Source organism: Scylla paramamosain, chromosome 9 (genome assembly GCF_035594125.1).
Source record: "Scylla paramamosain isolate STU-SP2022 chromosome 9, ASM3559412v1, whole genome shotgun sequence".
NCBI classification, from domain to species: Eukaryota; Metazoa; Arthropoda; class Malacostraca; order Decapoda; family Portunidae; genus Scylla; species Scylla paramamosain.
In genome coordinates, this window is record NC_087159.1 from 27,034,412 (window position 1) to 27,047,348 (window position 12,937).

A 12,937-nucleotide genomic window follows, 5' to 3' on the forward strand; every position below is an offset into this window, starting at 1 on the left:
TTGACATTTCATTTTTATTTCAGTTTACGCCCTTATACCTCATCTTTTTTGTAAGGACAATAATTTATCAACCACCAAACTATAAGAACCTTTTTATCACTGATACTGAACGCAAACTACTAACTATTTTGTGTAAATCAAAATACACACCACCAGTCCAATAAATATAAGCAAACAAAATATATATATGTACATACTCGTTGTTATATAACAACAACATTAAAGGGAATTTTCACGATGTGAACGAAGTTCACATCGTGAACTTATTAGTCGTCTGTTGCACTTGCAAACGCACACATTAAGAAGCAGTGGTGAGTTACTGCTGATGTTCTAAGAACAAAGCACAGGAGACGTCGTGGAGTCGTTTCAACAAGACGGGAGCAGTGAGTTTCTCTCCTCAGTGCTTCGCACTACCATTTCGTGGTGGTCGGCGCCTCCACGTACCTGCGGAGTTCAACCAGGTGTCTCCATATCCATGCATGCAAAATAAAGTAAATAAATAAAAAAAAAATCGTAAAAAATAAATTTAAAACATCGTAATAGAAAAATAAAAATAAGTAAAATCACTAATAAAAAAAAATCAGTAGAATAAAATAAAAAAACGCAAAATTCCGCAAAATTCCCTAAACCTGACAAGACATCTAAACAACACCATTTCAACGACGTGTTGAAATACTCAAATGGTGATGTTTCTACAAGTCCCCCTCTAGACCTAACGTTTTCTTCCTACCCTAAGAGATCGTAGAATTCAATATCATAAACTATGATAAAATTGAATATCCTAATAAAAATTACATTAGTCTAGACATGTTAACATCAATGAAGGAGAGACTACGAGCAACACCACTAAGGCTAACAAACCTGCTTGCTTATCAACTTTCGTCCTCCAGTGTGGAAGTCTGCGGGGAAGGCCAGGAGGGAGGGAAAGCTGGTCGCGTGTAACAATGGGGTCATCCTCAAGCGCCGCGCAGTAAACATCTGTAGATATACTTCATTGTAGTATGATATATACACTAATATAGCTTAAAATATAGATACGCGTATAATAATGGAAAATATAAAAAGCATAAAAAGATGCTACAGATGAAATTAAACCTAAAAATAATTATTCCACCTGAAGAAAAAAATGTTCTGAGTACTGACTGAAGCCTGATGGAAGTTTAACGGTACAGTTGTAATACGTAATAGTAGCAGTACAACCAAGAATCTACAACACGTTACTCTTTCCTCACATGTGGAGATTAAAAAAACCCGATTAATTTCCTTAATTCTGAAAGCTAAGTTATATAATACAACCAAATAGTGAGCTGGTGGGCCTCTCTACCAAAACAAACCATGACGCATGTACGATAAGATGTACAGTGCCATCTTACTCTTTACTTTCAACAACAAGTAAACAATATTCTGAACAAACCCGAAGTCAACAACAATTAAGTTTCATCTAACAGTAACAACAATAACAGTAAACTACATCCTGTCACTACCGAAACAAATCATCACATACGTACTTAGGATAATCTACATCATCTTATTCTCTCTACTTTCATCTGAACAATTTTTAAACAATTCTGAAGTAAACTGTTTAAGTCCGAATCTATCTAACAGTAAAGTAATAAAATGAAAAAAAAGCAGCAATTTTATACTTTACTCACATCAGGAGGTAACTTTTTTTTTCTCTTAATTCTGAAGTCAAACAGTTGTTGTCTTAATTTATCTGAAAATAACAATAAAAAAAGCAAATTAACAACCAAAACACACAGGACAATCTGCAACACTTCACTCCATACACCCATCAGGAGGCAGACAGACTTAACTGCACCACCACACTACAGCATGACAGAACAAGCACGCGTCGAGTCCCTGATGACTTAAGCAAAGCAATTGAAGGGAGGAAAAATTAAAATCTCATTCCCAACTTGTGCTCGTCCTTCATCATCAGCGCGAAGGTAAAAATACACAGCAGATGACTGTCTTGTGTCGCTTCCCCGCCGTAATCAAGTGAGGTTCATCTCCCCGTGTTCATTAATGCTTAAAAGTTGAGAATATAAATAACTAAATTAACTCCATTTGCTCTTTGGTGTAGTATAATGCCTTACCCTGTCCTGTCCTTCCTTCCTTCCTTCCTTCTATATTTTCATGACTGACTTCCCTTTCTTCCTTCCCTCTCTTCCTTTCTTGCTTGTTTCCTTCATGGCTACCTTCCTCCCTTTTTCCTTCTTGTTTCCTTCTTCCCTACATGGCTGGTTTCCCCTCCTTCCTTCCTTGTATCCTTGTCCCCTTTATGGCTGCCTCTCTCCTTTCTTTCCTTCCTCGTTTCCTTCTCCCCTTCATGGCTGGTAATGATTCACTCAACCACCACCACCACCACCACCACCACCACCTGTCTCCATTACTTCCCTCGTCATTCTCTCTCCTATGTTTTAAAATATATCCATTATTTTGCAGATTTTTTGAGGTCATCGTTTTCGTGCTGCCCCCAATGCGACCCTCTGGCGACCGCTATTAAAACCTAACAGCGCTCTCATCTTTATTTTGTATCTGAATTTTGATGAGCCGTCGTATAGCGTAAACCAGGAAAGCTGCAGGAAACTATTAGGCCTACACGTGGCCAGTCCCTGTTCAAAATACTCACCTGTGCATATTTCTACTTATTCCATCTAAGCCTTCTCTCTATTGATTCCGCACTAACAAACCGATTACCGTGTCTGTTCCTCTCGCCTGCCACTCAGTAACGAAGTGTCTAATCATACTGACATAATTTCCCGCGCTTTTGAATGATTTGCAGTGCCACGTTTTATAATGCACACACGTTTGGACAATAAAGTTAACCCGTTATTAGTATATTCGAGTCTGCAGGCAAATGGTGCAGTTCTGCTTCATCATTGTAGCAATAGTGGTAGTGGTGGTGGTGGTGGTGACAGTAGTAGTAGTTGTCGTAGTAGTAGTTGTAGTAGTAGTAGTTGTCGTAGTAGTTGTCGTAGTAGTAGTTGTCGTAGTAGTAGTAGCTGTCATAGTAATGGTAGCCGTAGAAGTCGTAGTAATAGTAGTAATAGCCGTAGCACTCGCATTAATATTAGTAATAGTAATCGTAACAGTCGTAGTAGCAATAAACTAATGCTCATCATAACCTTATACTCGCGACTTCCACCTGCTTTACTAACACACCACGGCAAGAAGCACAACCACACACAACAAACCACACGCAACCCGGTATCACGTATCTGCACTACATCGTACATATTGAAAACGTCCACCAGCCAACAGTGAACCTGCTACACAACCCCCGGCCTTTACATCACCTTTGTGTATAGGTAACACAATCACTGCCCATGGACTTGCACACTTACCCATCTTACTTTGTGCGCGAGAGATCAGATATACAAATCCGCACAGGTGTACAGCCCTCGCTTGCCACGTGAGAGGGTGCAAGTAAACTGAACACATTCCCGGTATCTTATTTACGTGTAGCTCAGCCTCTATTCTATCCTAACCTGAGCGAGATGCACGTGATAGACCAAAGGAACAAACAGAACTCGCGGAGATGGAAAAACTGGAGGGAGAGGGAGCTGTGAGTGTGTCTGTATGAGTGGGTGCCCTGCCAGCGTGGGAGGAATAGAAGTGGACACGACAAGGAATTAGTTGCAACGAGAATGTCTCCACAAAGCGAGGAACGAACAGGGCTTGGAATCATGAAGGAGAGGAGGATGAGAGCAGGGGAAGGAGGGATGAGGATAGGAGAGGGTTGGGGAGGGGAGGAGGGGGGAAACAGATTGAGAGACAAAGACAGACAGATATACAGATGGAGATAAAGAGAGACGGACGGAGACAAATATAAAGAGAAACACACACAGACAAAAAGACAAGAAATAATGAGAAGCGCGGACAGATAAAAGAGAAACGGGGAGAGATAAGAGGCAGAAACAGAGATAACGAGAAACAGACATTGATAAAGACACAGACAAACAGAGATAAAGAGACAGATTGACAAACAGACAAAGAGACATGACAGGAAAGCGAGAACAGTGCGGGGATGGACAGGGAGAGCTTTCATTCTCCTAGACAGCGTGGTTTACTTTAAGTTGCATGCAAAGGAACAAAGGCTTGAGAATTCCCGGGAGCCGCCACTTGCCTGCTGGTGTAATATTAAGCAAGCCATTCCCTGGAGCACCTTGGCGGGAGGGAAACACCACCACTCGTTCACAAGGTCTCTGGTGCGTGACGGTTCCCTGCCGACTCTTAACTGCGAGTGAGATTGCCGTGGTAATGTGACGCTTTCTTTCTCTCATTGATGGGTAACTGTCCTTTTTATTTTTTCGTAATATATAACTTCTTGTTTTTTTTATTTTTTTATTTTTTTTGTATTGTAGCTTCTCAAGTCGTTGTGTTATGCGAAAAAAAAATATTAACCTGTTTTCTTTTTCTTCATTTTCATTCTTTCACCAATGAACAGCAGTTGATATTTTTTTTTTCGAAATCTATATCTTTTTACTAATTTTTTTTTGTACTGCATCTTCCTCAAATCGTTCTGCATTATGCGAAAAATTAACCTTTTTGTTTTCTATGAAATTATTATTATTATTATTATTTTTTTTTTGTGTTATGGACACTATTGGAAGACAAACTTTTTCCTATATGTACAGCTTTTTTTTTCCATCGTGCTGCAGTTTCTTAAATCGTTTTGTAGCTTGGATAAATGACAAGAATGTATGTATTTTCTTCTTTCCTTGTGTCTGAATTATTTTTATTTAGTTATTTGTGTGTGTGTGTATGTGTGTATGTGTGTAAATTAAAGACAAGGACATTTCCTTCCCACAGTCTACAATTTCTTATTAATTTTCGCTGTACTAAATCTCTTGAACAGTTTTGTACCTTAGAAAAAAGAAAAAATCAACATCCTTTGTGTCCTTGTAGGCTTATTTTATTTATATTTTGTATTGCTGTCTTTTCACGTCCTCCTGTAGCAGTGAATAAAGAAAGTCAACCCCCCCCAATTCCTTTGTGTCTACGTAAACAATCATCATTATTCCCTCAGCGGGAGCGAGGCCGAGCTGGGGTGTTCTAATTTTGTTACCGTACATCTCTCAACCCACCGCTCCGCCTGGCCCCTGGATGGTTTGGCCAGGAGCACCTTTTGGTGTCCATCGCATATAAAAATTACGATTTCCGTCTCGGAAACACCTCAGTAATTTTTGATGGCGCATCTTTCTTATTTAATGACATTTCTTCGTCAGACCACTGTTTTGCAGTATTTTGCATATTTCAACATATCCGTATCCGAGCAAAGGTTTCTGCCTCAACTGTCGCCTCGTCACTACAACTACAGCTCGAGCTCGAGCGCGCAAAATGCGCGAATTATTTGCCATAACTCACTTCACATACGGGGCAGCAGACTTGGTTGACAGACTCAGCAGTAACTGCAGAATCAGGATATATTGTAAAAACTTCACAAAACAACAAAAAAAAAAAAAAAAAAAAAAAAAAAAAAAAAAAAAAAAAATGGTACAAAAAAAATAAATAAAATGGTATTACGAAGAGTTAAACTGTGAAGATATTAAAAAATGTTAATAACATGTTTTACTTATGCTCGCTATTTTCAACAGTTAATCATTGAATGTTGAAATACATTATTACATTAAGTAGGAAAAACTCGTGAACACGATAGTGTGATCAGAATGCAGATAAATCTCCACATATTGAAAACAGAGTCATTTATAGCAACATGTCACTCGCCGCAAGCATCACGACGGCGCGAAACTTGGCAGGGGGCTCTGCATGACCAGATCTGCGACGCGCCTAAAAATTGGAACCTTCCCCCAGGCACTGGGGGAAGATCCTTTAAGTTGCCGATTACCTGGATATTGTTGATTTTGCTACATTTTTATTTTTCTGGTTTTATTTTCCATTGCTGTTGTGACCTTGTATCCTAAATTTGTCGCGCACCCGAACCCCACCCCTTACCCCGCAATCCTCACACGCCCCGCCCCCATCAGAAAAGAGAACAAAAAAGTACAAATCGTGTCAGGTTAAGTATATGGAACTTTAAATGACTAAATATCAAACGAAGGCTCCCCCCTCCCCCATCCCCCACCCCCCAAAAAAAAGCACAAATTAGCTTCATAGGTGATTGGTGAGCTGAGAAAAGCTTTACACACACACACACACACACACACACACACAGGCAAAGAGCACAAAACTTAGAGAATAAACACCAGCAAACAACACGACAAAACAACAACAACAAACTGAAATAAGAATAAATAAAATAAAGAATGAAACGGGAAACTCAGCCAATCTTTGCTTCGAGGTAAATAAATCCATCAATCACGCAGCCACTCAACATCCCCATTCCAAACACCCATTAAAAATCCACCTTAAAAAAAAACAGACCGATTTCCACCCCTAATCCACTCCCTGACACCAACTTCCATCACCCTCCACTCCTAAACACCACCTCTACCACTATCTCCCCTGCCACCCTTCCCTCACCCTAATCACGGCCACAGCACGCGGTCACACACATTGGAGCTGCGTCAGGACAACCCTCGCTTCTCCTCCGTCAGTCAGTCAGTCAGTCAGTCAGTCAAGTCAGTTTCCCGTCCGCTCCTCGACAAGATTGGCTCCGGATCGACCTCGTCTGTCTTAACGCTGATTAGACACGTCCTGTAATAATGAAGGATGAATATGATGCGTGCTGGGTGACGTGAGGAACCGGGAGGAGGGACGGGAAGATCGGGGAGGAGGGAAGGGGTGGGTTATGGTAGCGGGAGGTGGTGAAGTGGGGGGGGAAGGAGGTTAGGACGAACGGGAGGAGGAGGCCAAGTGGATGAGAAGTACTGAGAGGAAGGAGAGAGAGGAAGGGAGGTTAGGGCGGGAAGAGGAGGCGGGAAGGGGAGGAAGGGGAGAGGTGGCACGAAAGGATGGGATGGAAGGGGAGGTTTGAGAGGGTAAAGGAAAGTAAGGGATGGGAAGGAATGGGAGACAGGAAAGGGAGGGAAGAAAAGAGAGTAGGGATGAAGGAAGGGAGGGAGGGAGAATAGTGAAGGATTATGGGTGATGAATGAATGATAAAATATAAGAATGAATGAATGAATAAATAAAAGGAAGGAAGGAACGGAGAAGTAAGTGAACTGATGAAAGAATTAATTATAGGAATGGAGAAATGAATAAATGAATGAATAAATGAGAGCAGAAAGAAATGAACAAACGCATAAATGAATGAATGAATAAATTGAATGAATTAATCAACTAACAGAAAAAAAAGATGATGAAAAGAAGGATATTTACCCAGAACCGAGTGAGTGAGTGAGTGAGTGAGCGAGCGATGGAATGAAGCTAAAGCGAGACAGAGGGAACAGTAACAAGAGAGTAACCGTGGAAGTACCAACGCATCACTCTTGTACCGGGAACTGGGAACGCCAACTCACACACAACCCGGGGCCCTGTTTGTCCCCAAGGCCACGCTGGCAAAAATGACCGCGAGCTGATCTGCATTAAAATCACCACATTATTTCCGACGCGCTGATCAAAGCCTTACCTTCAAAGTCTCATTACCAGAACACAGCAAAATGTGAGCGTATTGATTACACGCTTGTAATTATTACTTTAGAGAGAGAGAGAGAGAGAGAGAGAGAGAGGGGGGGGAGGGAGAGGGAGGCTGGGTGGAAAGGACGGTGTATGTGTGTGTTAGTAAATCATTAGTCAACCGGAACACGGATGGTAAAATTAAAGTACATTCTAAACTTTCACTGATGCTAAACTACCAAAGGCTGTGAGAGGTTGTAATTACTGACTGTTCCCTCCGCCCTTAGCCTCCTGTACCGTCCTGAGCCTCCTACATCCCTTCCTTATATCTTCCTCTTCACCCTTTCCTTACCCTCCAACACCCTCCCTACACCCTTTTCTCCAACACCCTCCCCTCTCCCTTCTCACCCTCAAACACCTCTCTCCTTCCCCCCACTCAATATGATCGGTCAGGTCTTGCACTAACTAGCGGGGGAGGCAGGAATTCAAGCCCAGTAAGCAATGATCACCTTTAATTGACACACCTACGGTTAGCTAATTAATTTTCATCGCACCTGTAAATTATTAGCAATCCACCTTTTAGGAACGGAATGAGTTATGAGGTGATGGGGACGTGAGGGATGTGAGGGGTGGGAGGGGAGAGAGGGAGGGGGGGAGGGAAGTAGGTTAGGGGTCGAGTATCGTTCGTATTCGTGTTCTTATTTTCGTCGTTTGTTTGTTTGTTGGTTTGTTTGTTAGTTGGTTCATCTGAGCATGTTTGTTTGTTTGTTTGTGTTACTGTCTTTTTTTTTATATTAATTTGTCAGTCTGTTTTGTTCAGTCGATCAGTCCACCCGTTCGTCCGTTCATTTGGTTAATCAGTCTGTCTACTGGTTCGTTTGTTAAGCTCTTAGTCCGTCCGTTTATCCATTCATCCATCAATTCGTTATTCCGCCTGTCCATCCATTCCTTCGCCCGTCACTTTGCTGGTGTATCCTCTATCCTTTTGTTCCTTCGTCAGTTCGTTACTTTATCTATCCACTCGTTCGTTCGTCAGTCCGTTGTTACTCCCTCTGTCCAACTGTTCGTTCAGAGCGTTAATCTATCCTCCATCCTTTCCTTCACTTCCTGCCACGTTCATCCATCTACTGAACCTTACAAAAGTTTCAAGGCTAAGTTTCCGTCACCAAGACAACTCAAGTCAACCTGAGGCTCCAAGACAATTGCGGTGAAGTTTACAATAGGAGAGTCAATTGCGGCTTGAAACACAACGCTGGGTAGGGAGAAGGTTAAGAGTTACCGGGAATTTTTTCTAGACGTCCGGAGGGAGGGAGGCTCACTTAAAGAGAAGCAAGATGGTCTATAGTGCCGCGTGTTACTGTAGCGAGGTTGAGTGCGAAATAAAAGTGTAAGGTTCTTAAAGTTTCTGTACACATCTTCGTTTTCTGGTAACAAGCGTAATGTCTTGGATTCTTTTCCGGGTAAGATATTTTAAACTGACTGTTCCGTTACATTATGAGTGATTTGCCACGAAATTTTCATCAAGTGGTTTTCGAAATTATCTTACATACGAGTAGCTTCGTCTTCTGGTACACACGTGATGTCTCGGATCCTTTTCCGGGCGAGATTTTTAAATCTGACTTGCTAACTAAAATATTTTAATTATTTCAAAACATCATGGCAACTCCCACGAAATTAAAGATAAGTGGTTTTCATGATTTCGTTCTCTGATAAGTAAAAGAAGAGGCTAAAAGCTTAGATTCTCCTCCAGCTAAGATATTTTCGTTATTTTTTTCCAAGACATTTCAATAGATTTTGAAAACTCACGAAATTATATGAAATTAGAAGCGCGTGCTTTTCGAAACTTTGTATACATAGTTTCGTTTTCTGTTAAGTATAACGAAAGGGTGATGTCTTAAACCCTTTTTTTTTTACTAAGATATGTTAACTAGACTATTTTTCCACCTAAGAAGTTTTAATTACTGAAATCTAAGAGTTCTCACGTGATCAGAAGGCCGTGGGTGGTTTCCAAATTCTACGTGGCTTTTGTTCTTCTGGCACGTAAAAAAAAAAAAAAAAAAAAAAAAGTAATGTCATAAGGCTCTTTTTCAACTAAGCTATTTCAATTATTTCAAAAGATCATGACAGACGTTCCACAAAATTCAAGGTACAAGGTTTTCCAAGTTATACATACCTTCGCTTTTTAGTACTATAACAACAGAATATAATTATATATATATATATATATATATATATATATATATATATATATATATATATATATATATATATATATATATATATATATATATATATATATATTTATATTTATTTATTTTTTTGTCCGTTTGAGACATTTGAATTATTACTGCATTGTGACCGAACTCCCAACAAATAAAAAGTGCAAGGCTTTCTGAATTCCACATACACAGCTTCGTTTTCCATTAAGTGTAAGAGGAGAGTGACGTTTCAAGACATTTCTTTTGTAATTAATGATGAGAGGGAGAAAAAAAAATAGAATGAAGGATTGACTGACTGACTGATTGAATGATTGACTGATTGAATGAATTAAGTGGTCATCTGGCACCGCAAGGATTGAATGAAAGGCAAAAAAAAAAAAAAAAATACAATGAACGACAGAATGAATAGAGAAAAACGATACAATGAATGAAAGATAAAAAAAAAAAGGCCAATGAAAGAAGATTAACGGCAGAATGAAGAGAAAAATAAAATAAAGGAAGAAATTAAGAAGACCACAAGTCAGAAGATTTGGAACCGGAAAGAACAGCGCGAACAAAGAAGAAACATTCGAGTCTAGAACCGAAGAACTAACGAATCAATGAACGAACAACGAAACTAAATAAAAGAAACAAGACGAAGACGATGAAGACAACACAACACAAAACCATTTTCCTCCTCCACCACCACCACCACCACCACCACCTCAAAACGTTCAATAATTAAGTTTTGTTCAATAAATAAGCTTCAGTTCACCAGCGGAAGACATACATGTTCTATTCACGACATCTGTTCAACACATCTATTACAAATACCGCCTCCGCTTAATTATTGCTGCGACAAGAAGGGAAACTGAGGCGGCGACAATGAAGTGAATGTCATAAGGTCACTGGATAAACAATACAGTTGAGAACGTGTTGGTTTGTGTTGGTTTGTGTTGATTTCCTCCCTCCCCTCTGGCTATTATGTAAGATTGGCTGGCTTACCTTTACCCTTTCACTCTTTGACACATCCTTCCCCAATTACTGACCACTCAGACGTATTTCCTTATTCTACAGCCAAAATATATTCCTTTTTTTAATCCTCGTCTTTCTTGTAGGTGTTTATAAAGACTCCATAGATTGCTTTTAGTGCTCGTGGTGAAAGCATTAAACCTCTCAATACGGTGGTTGTCCTGTACTCTTACTTAGGTTAAGAATATATGGTTTTCCTAAGTTTCACGGGTGCTGTCTTAAAATCAGTGAGTTGTGTGTTGTGTATAGTGAAATTCTCAATATGGAAGCATCTAGTTTTGCATAATTTTAAGTTGGAATAGATTGATTTAATATGTTTCAAGAAGCCACCCGGATTATAAGGGTTAAAGAAGGATAAGTAGGTAGGTGGGTAGATAGATAGGTAGATGGACAGAATGGAGGAAAAAATATATATGTAAAACGGAGACAGATAGGCAGAGGGAAAAGAAACTCATACAGACAGGTCAAGAAAGAAACGGAGACAAACACAAGCAAATGGAAAAAAGTACAGAAGGAAAGAAAGATAGACAAATAGCCAGAATCAATGACAGAACGAATATAACGAAAACAAAAAAAATGACAAACAAATGGAAAAAAATGCAGAAATAATAAAGGAAAGACACAGGCAGACAGAATGAACAAGATAAAAACGAATATAAAAAAGAAGAAAACCGACAGGAATGAATGAGTGATAAAAGAAGAGATATACAAAGAAAAGACAGACAAAGAATGACAAATAAAGCAGCCAAATAAAACACAGACAATGAGAAGAGATAAACAAGAAAGAAAAAGACAAAGAGGAAGAAAGAAACAAAAAAAACAAAAACAAAAAAAAAAAAACAGAAAGACACACAGACAGACAATTAAACTCTACATCACACAGTACATTCAGGCACTGTGATCCTATTAGCACTGATTACTACGACACGTGCAGCCGAATGTTGTACTGTTACGCTAATGAGATTCCGGATAACGTGACGCTTAAGTTTCATAAGGTTAGAGGAGGCTGGGTTGGGTTGGGTTAGGTTGGGTTGGGTTGGGTTGGGTTGGGTTGGGTTGGGTTGGGTTGGGTTGGGTTGGGTTAGGTTAGGTTCGTTTAGATTATACTGGAGTAGGTTAGGTTAGGATAGGTTAGGTTGGATTCGTTTAGATTATACTGGAGTAGGTTGGGCTTCTGTTCGGTTAGATGAAATTAGAGTAGCTTAAGTTTGGAGACACAAGGTTATGTTAGGTTGAGTTAGAATAGGAACTCGGTTTGATTAAGTTAGGTTAGGTTAGATAGAGCAGATTTGGTTTGGAGAGAAGGTTGAATTCGAAGCTTAGTGGTTTGGTTTGATTGATTTAGGTAAGGTAGGTAAGGATAGGTTAGGTTAGGTAAGGTACGGTAAGGTTAGTTTATGTACGGTAAGGCAGGTTAGGGTAAATAATGTAGGGTAGGGTAGGGTAAGGTAAGGTAAGGGAAAGTAAGTTTGGGTTCGGTAAAATAATTTGAGGCAAGATAAGTAGTAGTTAATCTATTGTAAGGAAAGTAAGGCACGCTATGGCAAATCAAAGAAGGCGAGGCTGACACTCAAAGGTAACACAACCAAGCTTACCTCACCCCGAACACAACAAAGATGGCTGATGACCAGGTGAGTCAAGATTCCTTACACCTTACGCGGGGCCAGCTGGGGTGCTCGTGATGGCCGCTGGCAGGTGGCTCTCCCTCCCCTCCCCTCTTCTTCTCCTTCCCCTCCCCTTTCCTTCATGATGGGGTATGGTGGGGGGAGGGCGGGCAGTGACAGGTATACATAGACAGGTTTTGGAGGGAGGAAGGGAAGGGAAGGGAAAATCTAGGCGAGGGAGGAAGGATGGAAGGGAAGGAGGCAGGGTAAGGAGAGAAGGAAGAGAGGCAGGGAGGGAAGGGAAGGGAAAGGAAAAGAAAGAAAAAAAGGAAGGGAGAAAGGAAGGAAGAAAGGAAGGAGAGGGAAACGAGGGAAAAAAAAAACAAAGGAAGGAGAGGGAAACGAAGGGAAAGAAAAAGAAAAAGGAAAGGAAGGGAAGAAAAGGAGGCAGGGAAAGGAGAGAGAGAGAAGGAAGGGGGGGTAGGGAGGGAGGGAGGGAATGAAGGCAGGGAGGAGGGAAGGAGAAAAGGAAAAAGGGAAGGTTTTGTTCTGCAGAGGAAGCAGATACTAATAATGCTGGTG

The 12,937-nt window shown here is 40.4% G+C and overlaps 1 long non-coding RNA gene across 2 annotated transcripts; it reads right to left on the minus strand.

Annotated features, from left to right (window-relative positions):
• Nucleotides 1-17: 17 nt before the first annotated feature.
• LOC135103808 (uncharacterized) lies at nucleotides 18-12,545 on the minus strand. Of its 2 annotated transcripts, XR_010270204.1 has the most exons (4): nucleotides 12,347-12,545; nucleotides 1,653-1,714; nucleotides 862-978; nucleotides 18-444 (listed from the first exon to the last, which is right to left on the minus strand). It is a non-coding gene; the product is annotated as an uncharacterized LOC135103808 (long non-coding RNA). The 2 variants fall into 2 exon arrangements; XR_010270205.1 differs by lacking the exon at nucleotides 1,653-1,714 and having other exon boundaries at nucleotides 12,347-12,544.
• Nucleotides 12,546-12,937: the final 392 nt, after the last annotated feature.